Genomic DNA, 14,314 nt, shown 5'->3' on the forward strand with positions numbered 1-14,314 from the left:
CACAGGTGAGAGGAGGAGGCCTGTGTGGGCAAGGTCACTGCCCAGGACAGGCTGTGCTCAGCAGGCCGTGGAGCCAGGTGCAGCCCGGCACCTTCCTCCTTGCTTCTCTTAGGGTGGGGGCGAGGGGACTGGGAAATGACACCCTTTACCTGGAGGTGGACCTTGTGGCTGGCAGTCGCCCTCCTTCCCTCGGACTGAGTGGGCATGGCCAGTGCACAGCAGTTGTGCTGTGTTCATGTGGTTGAACCTTAGTGCCCAGCACTTTCACTCAAGCTAGGACCCAACTCCAAACCAGGCGACTGATGCTCTCCTGTCCTCAGGTCCCCTGTCAGAGCTCCACTACCCCATCAACAGCCTGACCAAGAAACCCCAAGAGCTTTGCCTTCGTCACCTTCATGTTCCCTGAGCATGCAGTGAAGACCTGTGCAGCAGTGGATGGGCAGGTGTTCCAGGTGAGGTTGATCATGGGCCTGCTGGAGTCGCCGAGCCTGGTGATGGAGGAGGGATGGCCCTGTAGAAAGCAGGAAGCTCTGTTCTTCAGGGTCACCTTGCAATGTGCCCAGGCCACCTTTCTTCCAGTGCACCTTCATTCACAGTGTATGGACCTTGGGGGCTCCAGGCTAGACCTGGCCCACCTATGGCCACTCACGTTCTCCCTGTGCAGGGCCTGGGGGTGCAGTGTGAGGGGCTGTGGGGTGTCACAGAGGGGCACCTTTCTCTTGGCATGGCCGTGTCAGGGACCCCAGCGCCAGCTGGGCCGAGAGTAGCCATTTGTCTATTCCGTCTGCCATCCCTGTCCTCCTGCAAGTCTGGCCCTGGGTCCAACTTGTTTAAGACAGGAGGCACCACTAGACAGGAGGCCCCACTGGAGTGCAGGACTGGAGGGTGGGAGGGCAGCTTGCCCACTTTGTCTCCTGTCCCCACAGGGCAAGATGCTGCATGGGCTGCCGTCCACCATCAGGACGGAAGCCAGTGAGGATGCAGACACCCCCGGCTCATCCTACAAGAAGAAGGTGTCCAAGGACAAAGCCAGCAGCTGCAGGTCCTTGCCAGCCCCACCCGGGCTCTGCTACTCTCTCCGCCTTTCCAGGCCGCCTGGTCCCTTTTGCTCTATAGCTTGAGGTTCATCCTCACCTCCGAGAGTGGTGCCGAGCTCACTTAAGCTTTGAGGTATCACGTCCACTACAGGTGGATGGTTGCCACCTGCTGGGCCCTGCACAGGCCAGCTGCTGCACAGAAGTTGGATCTGTCAGTCCCGCTGCCTGCTGGTGGGGAGCCCACCCACGACAGGTGAGCTGGTGGGAGGACTAGGAAGGCGGGGAGGCTTAAGAAAGGCTATGTCTCTGTGAGAGAGAACCTGTGCATCCCAGCGTGTACTGTCCTGCTCTGCCCCTGCCCTCAGCTCCCACGACTGGAACACGCTGTTCATGGGGCCCAATGCCATGGCCAATGCCATTGTACAGAAGTACAGTGGCACCAAGAGCCAAGGGTTGTGAGTGGCCCGTGACCTGCAAGCTTCGTGTCCACAGGCCCTCTTGGCGAATCTGTCCAGGGTTGGACCCCTGCGGAGTTCTTTCTGGGCAAAACCAGGAGTACGTTTCAGCCACGTGGCGAGGGACGTCCCTTGATTCTGCCTGTTGGCTGCTTTCTTCACGGTCCTCTGCCCTTCCTCAAGACACCAGAGGCCAGCCTGTCTGTAGAGGTGGACAGCAAGCTCATGTATAAGTGAATGGCCTAGTGGCCATGTTTTTAAAAGAAACAGGAAAATTAATACTAACAGATGCCCTTTTCAGCTAATGCGTCTGAGGGATTGTCACTTCACTGCGCCAAGTGTAGTCACAGGGTGTTTCTCCTCCCTCGTGCCCACCCAGGCTGCTGAGTTCCATGCGTAGCAGGATGTGGGTTTGAACAAGCCATACCTCAGTTGCCCAGTGGCTCATGGCTGCCTTGCTGGGCAGTGCAGCTTGGCCTGAGTTGGAGTGAGGGACAAGGGACAGTTGCAGTGGCTCTGGTGCTGCGAGTGCCCCAAGCACCAGGGCTTCACAGTGCTGGGACAGGGTCCTGCCTTCTAGAGCCTTCTGGTGCCTTCTTAAACCTCCTAGTGGAGACAGGTGGAGAGAGGAGAACCTGGTTTGGTGAGGAGGTGACAGAGGAAAGACTGCTTGGAGTGAGGGATCGGGGTCAGAGTCAGGCCTGCAGAAGCCCCCAGGGGCTGCAAGAGGAGCCACAGACCTGACCACTGCAGAGAAAGGAAGAACTGGAGCGGGTGCGGGGACTCGTGGCTGGAGAGGGTGGCAGAGGAGGTCAGGCGGGTGTGGCTGGTTGAGGGGCACTGCTGAACCCACTTCCACTGGGTCTTCTCAGCTGCTGTCTGGAAAGAGCATATCGGGTCCACCTGATGGCTGCTGGTCTCCTTTCCCCCTCCCTCAGGAGACCAAGGGTAACGTGGCTGTCCGTGTGGCCCTTGGGGAGACCCAGCTGGTGGCACTTCCTCCTCCACAATGGGGTCAACCTGGACTCCTTCAGCCAGGTGGATCCCCACTGCACTCCCCATGGGCTCTGATGGCCCCGACTGATGGCTGCTGCAGAACTGGGGATGGGGCTCCAGGGAGGCTGGGGGTGTGTCAACAGGCCCAGTGATGACTGGAACCAAAACCTGAGGGCTCTCTCCTCCACTGCCCCTCGCAGTGACAGGCTGCATCTGGCACTTTTTCCTCCATGCCTGTGGTGGCAAGTGACCTGCAGTTCCACACTGAGATGCCAGTCTGATCAGTGGAACAGCAGCTGGGACACCTGGGAGGTACAGCAGGCTGGTCATTCACTGTCAGGGTCTGCACAACTCAGTGGGGGGCTGGGGGCTGACCCTCAGCAGAACTGCCCAGCTGTGGAGCCAGCAGGTGGCCTGCTGGAGAGGGTGGTGCCGCCTGGGTCTGCTTCCCAGGCACCTGGCCCCTGGGCCCCAGACAGTGCTGGTGTCAGACTGGACCCCTGCTGTCATCCCTCACGAGTCCTGTCTGTTCCATAGGCTGTAGCAGATGGAAGCAAGACCGTGATTCTGGTCAAGAACCTCCCTGCAGTCACCCTGGCAGCTGAGTTGCGGGAGACCTTTGGCCGCTTCGGGAGCCTGGGCCGAGTGCTGCTGCCCAAGGGTGTTGTCACTGCCATCACAGTGGAGTTCCTGGAGCCCCTGGAGGTGCACAGGGCCTTCTAACACCTCGCCTACTCCAAGGTAGGGCTGCCCCAGGGGAGAGGGAGCTGGCATGTGGGAGGGCCCTCAGCCTGAGCTCTGCCCTTCCACAGCACACCTGCAGAAAGCACCCCGCTCCGCCCCTGCTTTCCCTGGCTTCCTTTCCTGCCTTAACTTGAGCCTTCACTGTCTGCTTCTCTGCTGTCCTGTACCCGTGATAAACTAAATCTGTTCTCTACATGGGGCTGTTTAAGAATATCTATAGACACGGCATGTTGGCTTAGACCAACAGAAAGTGACCTGTGGCAGAGCTGGCAGGCAGGTGTCCAAGTCCAGGATGTGGCCAGCACATCTGAGGGCTCTGGGGAGGACCTGTCCTTGTCTCTGCCACCATTGGGCTCCTGGTGTCCCTAGGCTCCTTGAATCACTGCATCCTACTCCTGTCTGTACCCCATCTTTGGGCCTTCTTGGTCCCAAATCTCCTCCTGGGTTTACAGCCTGCAAACTGGGAGCAGACACTGAGGTGCCACTGGCAGGGTAGCCACTCTGTTGTCCAATGGCAGGTGATAGTAACCAGGCCTGAGGATGAGTAGTGATGCTTGTTTTTCTTAACAGCTCAACATACTGCAGGAGAGTGTGTCTGTGACTATGGGTGTCCATGTGGTTTTACTCCAGGTTGTAAGAGGGATGTGGTGGCAGGGCAGCTCCGTCACTGCCCAGGCTGTGGTACACAGCAGAGCCCGGTGGTACAGGCCCACAGCCTTGTGTTCCTGCGTGTGTGTCCCACGGCTCTGCCCCTCCTGACCACTGTCTCCAGGCCCCTGTGGTCAGCAGATCTCTAAAGACTGCCATGACCTCTTCTCGTAGCATTTCAGAATCTGGGCACTCCAGGGACAGGGATGTCGTTGTGGGTGTGAAGGGTTAGGGTGTGGACGTCTTTGGAACTAGACGGCCTGTGCTGTTGGGAAAAGGCTGGGCACATGGGAACACAGTTTTCATCTCCAGCCAGCTGCTATTCCCAGTGCACCTTCCTGGGCGGGGCTGAGAGCGGCTGACCTGCCCAGGGAGGGACAGTTCCTGAGGTGCCTACTCACCCAGTCTGCTCAGCTCAGCTTGGCTCTCACTAAACCCAAATGCCACACCCCAGGCTGTGCCTGTGACCACCTGACCAGGCTCCTGGGTTGGGGTTCGGTAGAGTTGAATCCACCTTGCCAAGGGTCCTGGGCTCCCCAGGGTGTCCCTGGGAGGCTCCCACTCCTGGAACCCCAGCAGGCCCCTGGGACAGTGCAGGGAAGGTGATCAGTCTTTGCCAGAGGTCTCTGAGCAAGAAGGAGGTGTGCACTTGCTGGCCAGTTAACCAGCTCCTGCCTGGCACAAAAGCCTTATGCCGTTGAGTTAGGTTGCCAAGATTGAAAAAGTGGGTTTTCACATGTAAAGTTGGGTTTTCCACTTCTTTTCACAACTCTGAACTTCTGGCCATACTGAGTTGGCCCCCCCCCAGGGGGCAGAAGCTGGCTATTGCTAATGAGAGGCTACCCCTTGCACTGGCCATGAACCTTCTGGGGCACCATCATCTCCACTCCTCTCTCCTCTATAAGTTTTTGTCAGTCTTCCCGGAACCTGTCTTGCCTTCCTTAAATCACTTGGCATCTAGTGTTGGTATGCCGGAATGTTCCTGAGGCCACCCATTTGTGTTTGTGATGTGATCTCTGTGGTTGTGCATGAGGCCAGGTAGCCAAGGCATCCAGCTGAGGTCCTGGCACGTGGCAGGAGATCTACTGCCCATTCTTTCCTTGGCCTTCAACCTCTGAGATGCAGGATGATCAGGAGACCCAGAGGGTCTTCTACTGACAGTATTGACTTTCACTTTGATTGAAGTTCTCCTCCAGGACCTGGAGTCTGAGCTGCTGTGTCCTTAGTAGGCTGTTTCCTCCACTCTCCTATGAAAGTCGGCTTCTGAGTACCAATGACCACACCTGGAGTCCCTTGCTGGGTCTGTTGGTTGTTTCTTGGATGGGGAGGTCCCTGCAAGGAGGTTTCCTCCTTGTGGCCTGGGGCCCAGGAAGCTGGAGGACTCGAGGTGTCCTTTGGGTCCTTGGAGGGATCCAGCTTGGTCACTAGCTGTTTCTGTGAGTCTTGAAAGTCTTGTTCAGCGGCTAAGTGGTTGACACCTAATCAGGACTGGAAAGCTTCAGGCCACAAGCAAGAGGCAGTGAACAGGGCCCCCAGAGCTTGGCGTGACAGTGCAGGACAGGTCTGAGCACCTGGAAGCCCCCTTAGGCCCCACACAGGTGGGAGCTGTTGGAGGAAAGCTTCTGCCAGCCTGGGGGGCAGGGCTGCAGTCTGGGGCAGGGCGGCCACCTATTGAGCACCAAGGTGGGTTGAGGTGAGGAATCCCCACCCTGGGGCTGTACCCCTGTGGCTGCCGGATAGCTGTTAGAGCCTTTCCTGGGGAAGGGGCTTGTCCCCATGCCCAGCTCTTGGGACTTGGTGAAACTGGGGAGATTGAGCCAAACTAAGCGCCTTTCCCTAAAGTAGGGTTTCTCCAACAGTCCTAAGACTGAGGTATCCACCACCCTCACCGGGGCAGACACGCATACTAGGCCCTGGCCAACAGCCAGTGGCCCTGCCCCTTCTGCCCCATGTGCCCGTAGGCACTGCCACTAATTGGCAAGGCCACGTTCACCCTCCCTCTCCCTGGAACCTGTTCTTTCAGGGTCGAGGTGCAGGGGCGGTGGTGACAGGTACTGGTGCAGCCACCTGGGTCTGCTGCTGCAGAAGCAGCCAAGGCCCCTGCCCACTGTTCTCATGGCTGTGTGTGCATGTGCACTTTTCCAACTCAAACAGACTGAGGGAACCACACCCCACCCTCCTCGTCTTCACCTTCAGCTCCCCAGGTCCATCAGTGCCCTTCAGCATTCCTTAGCACATCATTTCAGTGGCGACCTACCATCCCAGCCTCCAGTGGCCTTGCTGGTCTGTCTGTGACTCTGTGTGGTGGTTTTTCCCAGTTTCTACTATTACAAAATACTATGAATTCCTCATGTATAGATAAAAGCACTTTGACACACATGCATGTTCAAGGGGTATTTGAAATCCATATTCAAGGGGTTTTAGAATGCTCTAAGTTTTCCCATTCTGTAATTTTTGCAAAACTCTTAAGATGCATTTCAGTTTGAAAGTTCACTAAGTGATGTTTTTTAAGGAAAAATAACATTTTTCTTAGGTTCATAGTGCAAGAACACAGTTTCCATAATTTATTTTGAAGTTAAAAATGAGTGTGGCCTAGTTCTATCTGGGGCTTATAGGTTTGGATCTCTGTCATAATCTCTTTAAAACAGAGGAGGATCTGGGTGCAGTGGTGCATGTCTGGAATCCCAGCAGCTCAGGAGGCTGAGGCAGGATGATCTTGAGTTCAAAGCCAGCCTCAGCAAAAGGGAGATGCTAAGCAACTCAGCGAGACCTGGTCTCTAAATAAAATACAAAATAGGGGATGTGGCTTAGTGTGTAAGTGCCCCTGGTTTCAATCCCCAGTACAAAAAAAAATACAACAGGGGCAGATGGTGGGACTTTGTCTCTCTCCCTGACTCTCTCACTGCTGATACCTGCAGTCTCTCCTGACTGTGCCATGGAGGCAGAGCCCCTTGGTACAGCATTCTGTGCTTTAGGCCCCGGCTTTGGTGGGTAGATGTTACTTAATGGTGTTGTTTGTTTTTGATGGGGTTAGTGGCTGATGGTGAGACTCCAGAAGGTGGGAAGCCAGCAGGGGAAGGAGCAGAGGCATCCACAGCCAAGGGCAGAAGAGGAGAAGGAGGAGGAGGAGGAAGATGAGAGCCTTCCAGGATGCAATCTGTTTATTAAAAATCTCAACTTCAGCACCACAGAGGAGACGCTGAGGGAAGTGAGTATCCACCAGGAATGGAGGACGCTCCAGGCTGTGATGCGGGCAGTGCGTCTGCTCTGTGTCCAGCCCGGCTCAAGTGGTAGACAGCCCGCCTTGCTACACACCATCCCTGCTGTTGAGGGGTTCCATGTTCCAAGCACACTTGAAAACAGTTCCCCAACTGCTTCCGTGGTGAGTGACCCAGAAGTCAATGCCACCACTGTGCGTGGCCTGATGAAGCCTGCAGGAGACTCATGAGTGAGGGTGTCCCCATATGGCATGTCTGGATGGGTGAGTCTGCACCTGCAGGAGGAGAGCAGGAGGGTCAGGGTAGGGAGCTCCAGTCAGGGGACTGGCAGATGCCCAGTGAGCATGGCAGCCCATGGGGTGCAGGGCCAGGATGGGTGAGGGGCCCCTGCTGCTCAGAGGATGGGGTCTGTGAGCTCCCTGCCTCCCCAAATGGGACTTCCTAGCAGAGGTACTGCTTTTGGTGAATTGAGCACGGCACAGAACAGATGCTCACCAGATTTCCTGCTTAATGGATGATTGACACAACTCACAGCCCTGAACTTGTCCTGGAAGGGAGATGGTCAGAGGATGGAAATCTCTGATTCCCCTTCCTTTCAAAATGTCCCCTGAGCTCTAAAATTCTATGGAGGGTTTAAGAGAGAAGGCAGTGTCCACTGAACCCACCTCTGTGCTGTGACTGTCCCTAGGTAGGAGGACAGCCACAGCAGTGGAGAGACCCAGATCCAAGCAGGCAGCATGGCCAGGGGCCCTGGAGCACCTGATGAAGCACTGATACCCCCCGTGACTTGGTTTTAGAGGTGCACCCTAGCAGTGTCTCAAAGGCAGGTGACTCTGAGCCTGTCAGGCCAGCTCTGGTCCTGTGTTGTCCTTGTACTCCTGGCATGGTGTGGGATATCACTATTGGATCAGCATTTCCTGGAGTTGCACTAACAGCAGCTCAAGGGTGTCCTAAGAATTGAAGGCCCTGGAGCTGGAAGGTTCAGCCAGGACCATCTAGTTCATCTGGGAGATGGAGCTTCAGAGAGGTTGCCTCACTGTCCTGAGCTCACACAGCCCATTAGAACACTGTGGGGAAGCACCCCCAGATCACAGGACCCCTGTCCCAGCACCTGAGTGTGGAGCCATGATCAGGGGTCAGTCCTTCCAGGCCTGGATCCTGGCCTCACTCCTTGCTAATGGGCAAGCCCTGCAGCCTTTCTGTGCCTCGGTTTCTCTGGCTATCATAGAGGCATGAGTGGAACTTTCCCATTGGGTTGTTTTGAAGCTTTGACTAGGACGACTGAGATCCTCCAGGTAGAGGGTCCCATGCCTGAAGCACAAGTCTGCCGCTGGTGTGTGTGAGGGTCTCCACTCCTCCTGCTGCCTATCACTCACTTGGTAAACAATACTGAGCACCTGTCTGTCTTTGGTACTGAAGACAGAGCCAGAGCCAGAGCCACGTGGAGTGTGCCTTAGCTGGGCTCTAAAGGGATACAGGAGAAGGGAGGGGAAACCTAGAGTGTGACTTACAGATTTTTTTAAAATTATTTTGGCTTTAAGCACAGAGGGCAGTGAGGTGGTCAGGCCTGGGCTCACTAGACTCCATGCCCCTGAACTGACACCGCCTTCTGGGGTCTGAGGCTGACCTCTCAGCTGTTCCAAGGCCTAGTTCTTCCCTCTGTAGGTGGAGGAAGAAAGCAGCCCTGCTGCCAATTTGAGAGGCCTGGGGGACTGGCCAGGTTACTTGGAACAGGTCATCGCTCACCACCTCCGAATGACCCAGGATCTCTGTAGGCTGCACAGTGGCTCAGAGCCTGGCTCAGCAGCCCAGACCCAGGTCCAGCATGTCCAGTTTTGTGACCCCAACTGCCAGCTCCCTGGCCCTCAGTTGCCCATCTAAGGGCGTCTTTGGGTCACTAGGTGGGTGGATGGTGTGGGGCCTGGCACAGCCTCAGGCACAATGAGCAGCCTCCTGGGGTCAGCTCTGCATGCCTCCTGATTCCTGTGCTCGTGGGTGGACCCACGGTGACTGGAGAGGCTCCCACACAGGTGGCAGATGCTCCCAGAAGTTGGGGACTGCATGATCCTCTCTTCTCCAGTTGTTTTCCAATGTGAGCACTGTGAGGAGCTGCTCCATCTCCAAGAAGAGCAGAGCAGGTAACCCATGGAAATCTTGGCTGGAAGGAAGTGGTTCCAGAAGAAATCATACCTGCAGGCAGGGAGGGCAGCCAGGCTTGTCTGAAACAGCCCCTCCTCTCTCCTGGAGACTCCTGCTGTGCAGTCAAAGAGGCCCACGTGTCCGGGGCTATCCAGAACCTTGGAGGCTGTCACGTGGTCCTGGAGCTGTGCACCTATTGGGCAGGCAGTGTACCATCAGCACCCAGGGGCTTCCTCCTCCCCACTCCTTCCAGACACAGCAATAAAGACTGATTGTGGGCTTTCCTGCTTCAGTTCCAAGGGAAACGACCCATACATAGAACTTCTAGATCATTCCATCATGTCATTAATCTGCACCTCCCTTGCCATTAGATAGTGGGGAGGCAGAGACCACCTGGCCTCTGCCTTCAGTCCTGGGTCTTGTTCTGATGCTCCTGGCCTCCCCTCATTCATGCCCTGGTTCCCTGCAGAACATGAGCAAGGACATGTCCTTTGTCCTTTATCACAGCCACGTACCCCGTGCAGCAGCCCTTTGATTCACGGACATGGTGGGATGCAGCATGAGTCAAGAGTGACCACTGCTCATTCACTCCCTAACTGGCCTGTACCACCAGGCAGTGAGTGCCAGAGATGTGGTCCCTGTCCCCAGGTACCTGCGGTAGCTGGAGGACATGTGAGCTGGTGGCTTTAGCACAGGACCAGGAAAACTGTGACAGGTTCTTCAAGTCAGAGTGGGCCTAGAGGCAGGGAGATTGAGCAGCCTGGTGGCAGAGGACAAGGCTGGGGGTGTCCTGGAAAGGGAGGCACTTTCCAGCTTAGGAAGTGGCTTTTATGCCCTGCAGGGGTTTGGATTTCAGCCTGGTGGGGAACCACCAAGCGTTTTAAGCAGACATTTCTGTGCATGAAGTTAGTGGTCCCTTGCCTCTGTCTGCTCAGGATGCTGTGGCAGCAGATAAACCAGGCCACAGGACACTGCCCCTGTGGGAGCCTGCCCTCACCCCTGCAAGCACTCAGCAGTGTCCGTCATCAATGTTGAAAGCATCTCTTGGGGTGTCCACTGTTCTTTTGGGAGCCTGTCATCCAGCCAGGTGTTGGGGAGAGCTAGGTGGTATCTGGTCAGCTAGATGTAACAGGATGAGGCCACGCTCAGCCTGGGGCTGGTGTGAAGGACAGTTGGGCACAGGCAACTGTGCAGCAGCAGGTCATACTGCTAACCCTTGAGGGGTACAAGGAGAGATGGTGAGCAGAGCTCATGCAGAACTGGCACATGGGGGGCCAGCAGAGCTGGGTTCTTGGCACCAGCGTGTGCCCCTCTCCCTCTGTCCCAGGTCAGCATTTCCTGTGGGCTGATCCCACAGGCACAGAGGCTGGTTGAAGGTGCTGGTCTTGGCAGAGACCAGCCTCCCAGGCAGTATGGCCCTGCGGTGTCAGAGGGTGGGTGAGCTCCTCTTTCTCAGGAGTACATTTGACACTCAGGTGCAGATGCCACCAGCTCACCACCCACAGCCTTCTTCCCTGAAATGAAAGCTCTCTGCTCAGAGAGCAAACTGACAGTCACCATGGGACAGGACTGCCTGCCCCCTGCAGTTTTGAGCCACATTTGGGCTGTTCACCATGCTCCCTAGCATGCCTGGCCCTGGGTCCGTCAGCCTCTGGATAGAAAAACAAATGCAGGGCTCTGCATGGGAGGCAGAGGTGCAGTTAGAGACCTTGTGTTTTGGGGTGCCCCATGGGACTCCCCTGCATTACCCCTTTACACCTGACACATACTGTCAGGAAGCAGCTTCCCTGGAGAGGCTGCTGTTGCTCTTGCCCTCTGGCCTCCTGTTGCCTTGGAGTGGGGAACCAAGCAGAACCAGGGCACCTTCACTTCCCTGTCAGAACTTTAGACCCAAAATCCAGGAGCCAGATCTGAGGGTCAAAAATGCCCCCAGGAGGCGGCCCTGGGTGCTCGCAACGCCACATGGAGGCAGGGCCGTCCAGGTAGAGGCTCCTGCTGAAGAACAGTGGGTCAGCCCTGAGTCAGTTCTCCCTCCCTCACGAAGACAGGATCCTATTAGGAAGTTAATTATCACATCAGTCATCTGTTAATAGTCAGTGAACCTCAGCAGTGGATTCACTGAGGCAACTAGGCATAAACGACAAGCCTGGAACTGAGGCCATGTGGGAGCTGGAAAGGGAACTGGAAAGGATCCAAAGCTGAGCCCTGGCTGACTGTGCTCCCACTTGCTCTTGTTTCAGGAGCACTGCTTTCCATGGGGTTTGGATTCATGTAGTACCAAAAGCCAGAGCAAGCCCAGAAAGCCCTCAAGCAGCTGCAGGTAAGCGGACTGTGAGTCAGGGTCCATGCTGGGGGTCCATCTCCTCTGAAATTGGGGGCAACCCCTGATCTCCCGTCCTGCTGGGCCTGTCCTTTCACCAGTCTTCCAGGGGACAATGCCCAAGCAATGAAGACCCCCTCTCAGTCCTCCACAGACAATTTCATTCACTTATTCTACCCACATGCTTGTGTCATGGGCCTAGTTTGTGACAGTGTTGTGGAAGACCTGGGAGATGCTTCCTATTTCTGGTAGTGAGTCAGGCAGTGGAGCCATGAATTAATAGAAGACAAGATCATGCCTAATGCTCAGTCACATGACTTCAGAAGTGGGGCTGCCTTAGGCCGGGAGGGAGCCCCTTAGGTGCAGATGGCTGAGCTGACACCTGCCCACATGAAGTCACCTGCACAGAGACCTGGAGGGAAAGGCATCGAGGAGCAGGGGCGGCATGTGTAAAGGGCCTATGTCAGGTACTCGAGGGAGTTGGAGGAATAAGCCCCTGAGGGCACCTGACAGAGCAGTGTGTTGGGTATCAGGGGAGGTGGAGGTGTTTAGGACCAGATTTGCAGGTCACTTAAGAGACTGGATGTCAGCCTGAAGGCTGGGCGCGACTGTCAGAGAGCTAGGAGCACATGGGGAATGATCTCATTTGTGCTTTAGGAGAGTTTCTAGCCCCTGTGTGGAGATGAGATGGGAGGAGGGTGGGCAAGAAACCCTCAGTGGTCAGAGAACAGTAGCTTGAGCCAGGGAAGGGCAGCAAATGTGGTGGGAGGGGCTGGAGAGTATTTGAATATAGATTGAACGTCCTGTGCAGATGGAGGAGACAGCCTTCCTGCTGAACCCTAAGTCCGGGGATAAATGGGACCCTTAGCAGGGGAAGGGAGTCATCACCACAGGGAGCACATGTCCAGGGGTCTGTACCACCCCCAGGTAGCCAACCTCACTGACAGTGACCACATCTCCCTCACTGAGGCCCACGTGCCAGGCCCTGCCAGTGCAGGGAAGAGGGAAGAGCACTTCCTGGTCTTTGGTTAGACACCAGAACTCCCACTGTGTCACAAGCACTGTGCACTGTCAGCTAAGACGTGGTTCCTCAGACCCTGTGGTCATCTTCCTCTTGCACTTAGGTCAAGGTTCAGATCAACTCCTTTGCAAAGACAGTGCATTGCTCAGCCCCAGCTATGCGCACGTGCGTGTCTGTGGCCACCGAGGATTGCTTATGCAAGTGTCACCTGGCTGTATTTTCTGGGAGGTTGGAGGGACTTCTGGGGTATTTCACTCAGATGTCATCTACACCCCCAGGGACCACTGCTTTAGGTGCAGGGCAATGAGTTGGGGATTTTGGGAGATGCAGACTAGATAACAAGCTCTCTGCAAGCCACAGCAGAACCTTCAGATGCTTTTAAACAGTGGCCAAGCCTGTGCCCTTGAATGTTTTGGGGTCTAACATTCTGCTACAGGGTTCAGGCAGAATATGGAGGCTGGGTCTCTGTGTCCACTGGTCACTGCCTGGCTCTCACCCTGCCATCTTGGGGAATGCCCTTCCTTGCCTACCCTCCCAACCCTTCAGCATGGCCTCTGTGAGCTCGTCCTCTGTGAGAATGGCCTCTTTGAGCAAGGCCTCTGTGAGCTTGTCCTCTGTGAGCATGACCTTTGTGAGCAAGGCCTTTCTGAGAATGGCCTCTGTGAGCAAGGCCTCTGTGAACACGGCCTCTGTGAACTTGAACTCTGTGAGCTTGGAATCTGTGATAACGGCCTCTGTGAGCAAGGCCTCTGTGAGTAAGGCATCTGTGAGCTCTGCCTCTGTGAGCTAGGCCTCCATGCGCTCAACCACTGTGAGGTTGGCCTCTGTGAGCTCAGCCTCTGAGAATGGCCTCTATGAGCTCTGCCTCTGTGAGCAAGGACTCTGTGAGCACGGCCTGTGTGAGAAAGCCCACTTTGAGCTCAGCCTCTGTGTGCACAGTCTCGGTGATAACAGCCTCCGTGAGCAAGGCCTCTGTGAGTTCGTCCTCTGTAAGCATGGTTCCTGTCAGCTCAGCCTCTGTGAGCCCAGCCTCTATGAGCAAGGCCTCTGTGATCTAGGCTTCTGTGAGCACGGCCTTTGTGAGCAAGGCCTCTGTGAGTTTGGCCTCTATGAGAATGGCCCCTATGAGCATGGCCTCTGAGCAAGGTCTCTGTCACCACAGCCTCTGTTAGCATGGCCTCTGTGAGCACAGCCACTGTGAGGACGGCCTTTGTGAGCTAGGCCTCTGTGAGCTCAGACTCTGAGAACGGCCTCTATGAGCACAACTTCCATGAGCACGGCCTCTGTGACTCGCACTCTGTGAGAATGGCTTCTGTGAGCAAGGCCTCTGTGAGCATGTCCTCTGTGAGCTCAGCCACTGTGAGGGCCGCCTTTGAGAGCTCGGCCTCTGTGAGCTCAGCCTCTGAAAATGGCCTGTATGAGCACAGCCTCTGTGAGCAAGGCCTCTGTGACAAAGTCCTCTGTGAGCACGGTCTGTGTGAGAAAGCCTTCTGTGAGCTCAGAATCTGTGAGCAAGTCCTCTTTGACGAATTCCTCTGTGAGCAAGGCCTCTGTGAGCTCAGCCTCTGTGAGCACGGCCTGTGTGAGAAAGCCCTCTGTGAACTCAGCCTCTGTGAGCACAATTTCTGTGATCACAGACCCTGTGAGGTCAGACTCGGTGAGCTCGGCCTCTGTGAGCACCACCTATGTGAGCAAGCACTCTGTGAGCTAGGTCTCTGTGAAAATGGGCTTTGTGA

General features: G+C 55.9%; 1 pseudogene; it reads left to right on the top strand.

Moving 5' to 3' along the window:
* The window catches only part of LOC124974711 (probable RNA-binding protein 19), a 61,161-nt pseudogene that overhangs the window by 15,156 nt on the left and 31,691 nt on the right, over positions 1-14,314 (top strand).

The sequence above is a fragment of the Sciurus carolinensis genome, unplaced genomic scaffold (assembly GCF_902686445.1).
Source record: "Sciurus carolinensis unplaced genomic scaffold, mSciCar1.2, whole genome shotgun sequence".
NCBI classification, from domain to species: Eukaryota; Metazoa; Chordata; class Mammalia; order Rodentia; family Sciuridae; genus Sciurus; species Sciurus carolinensis.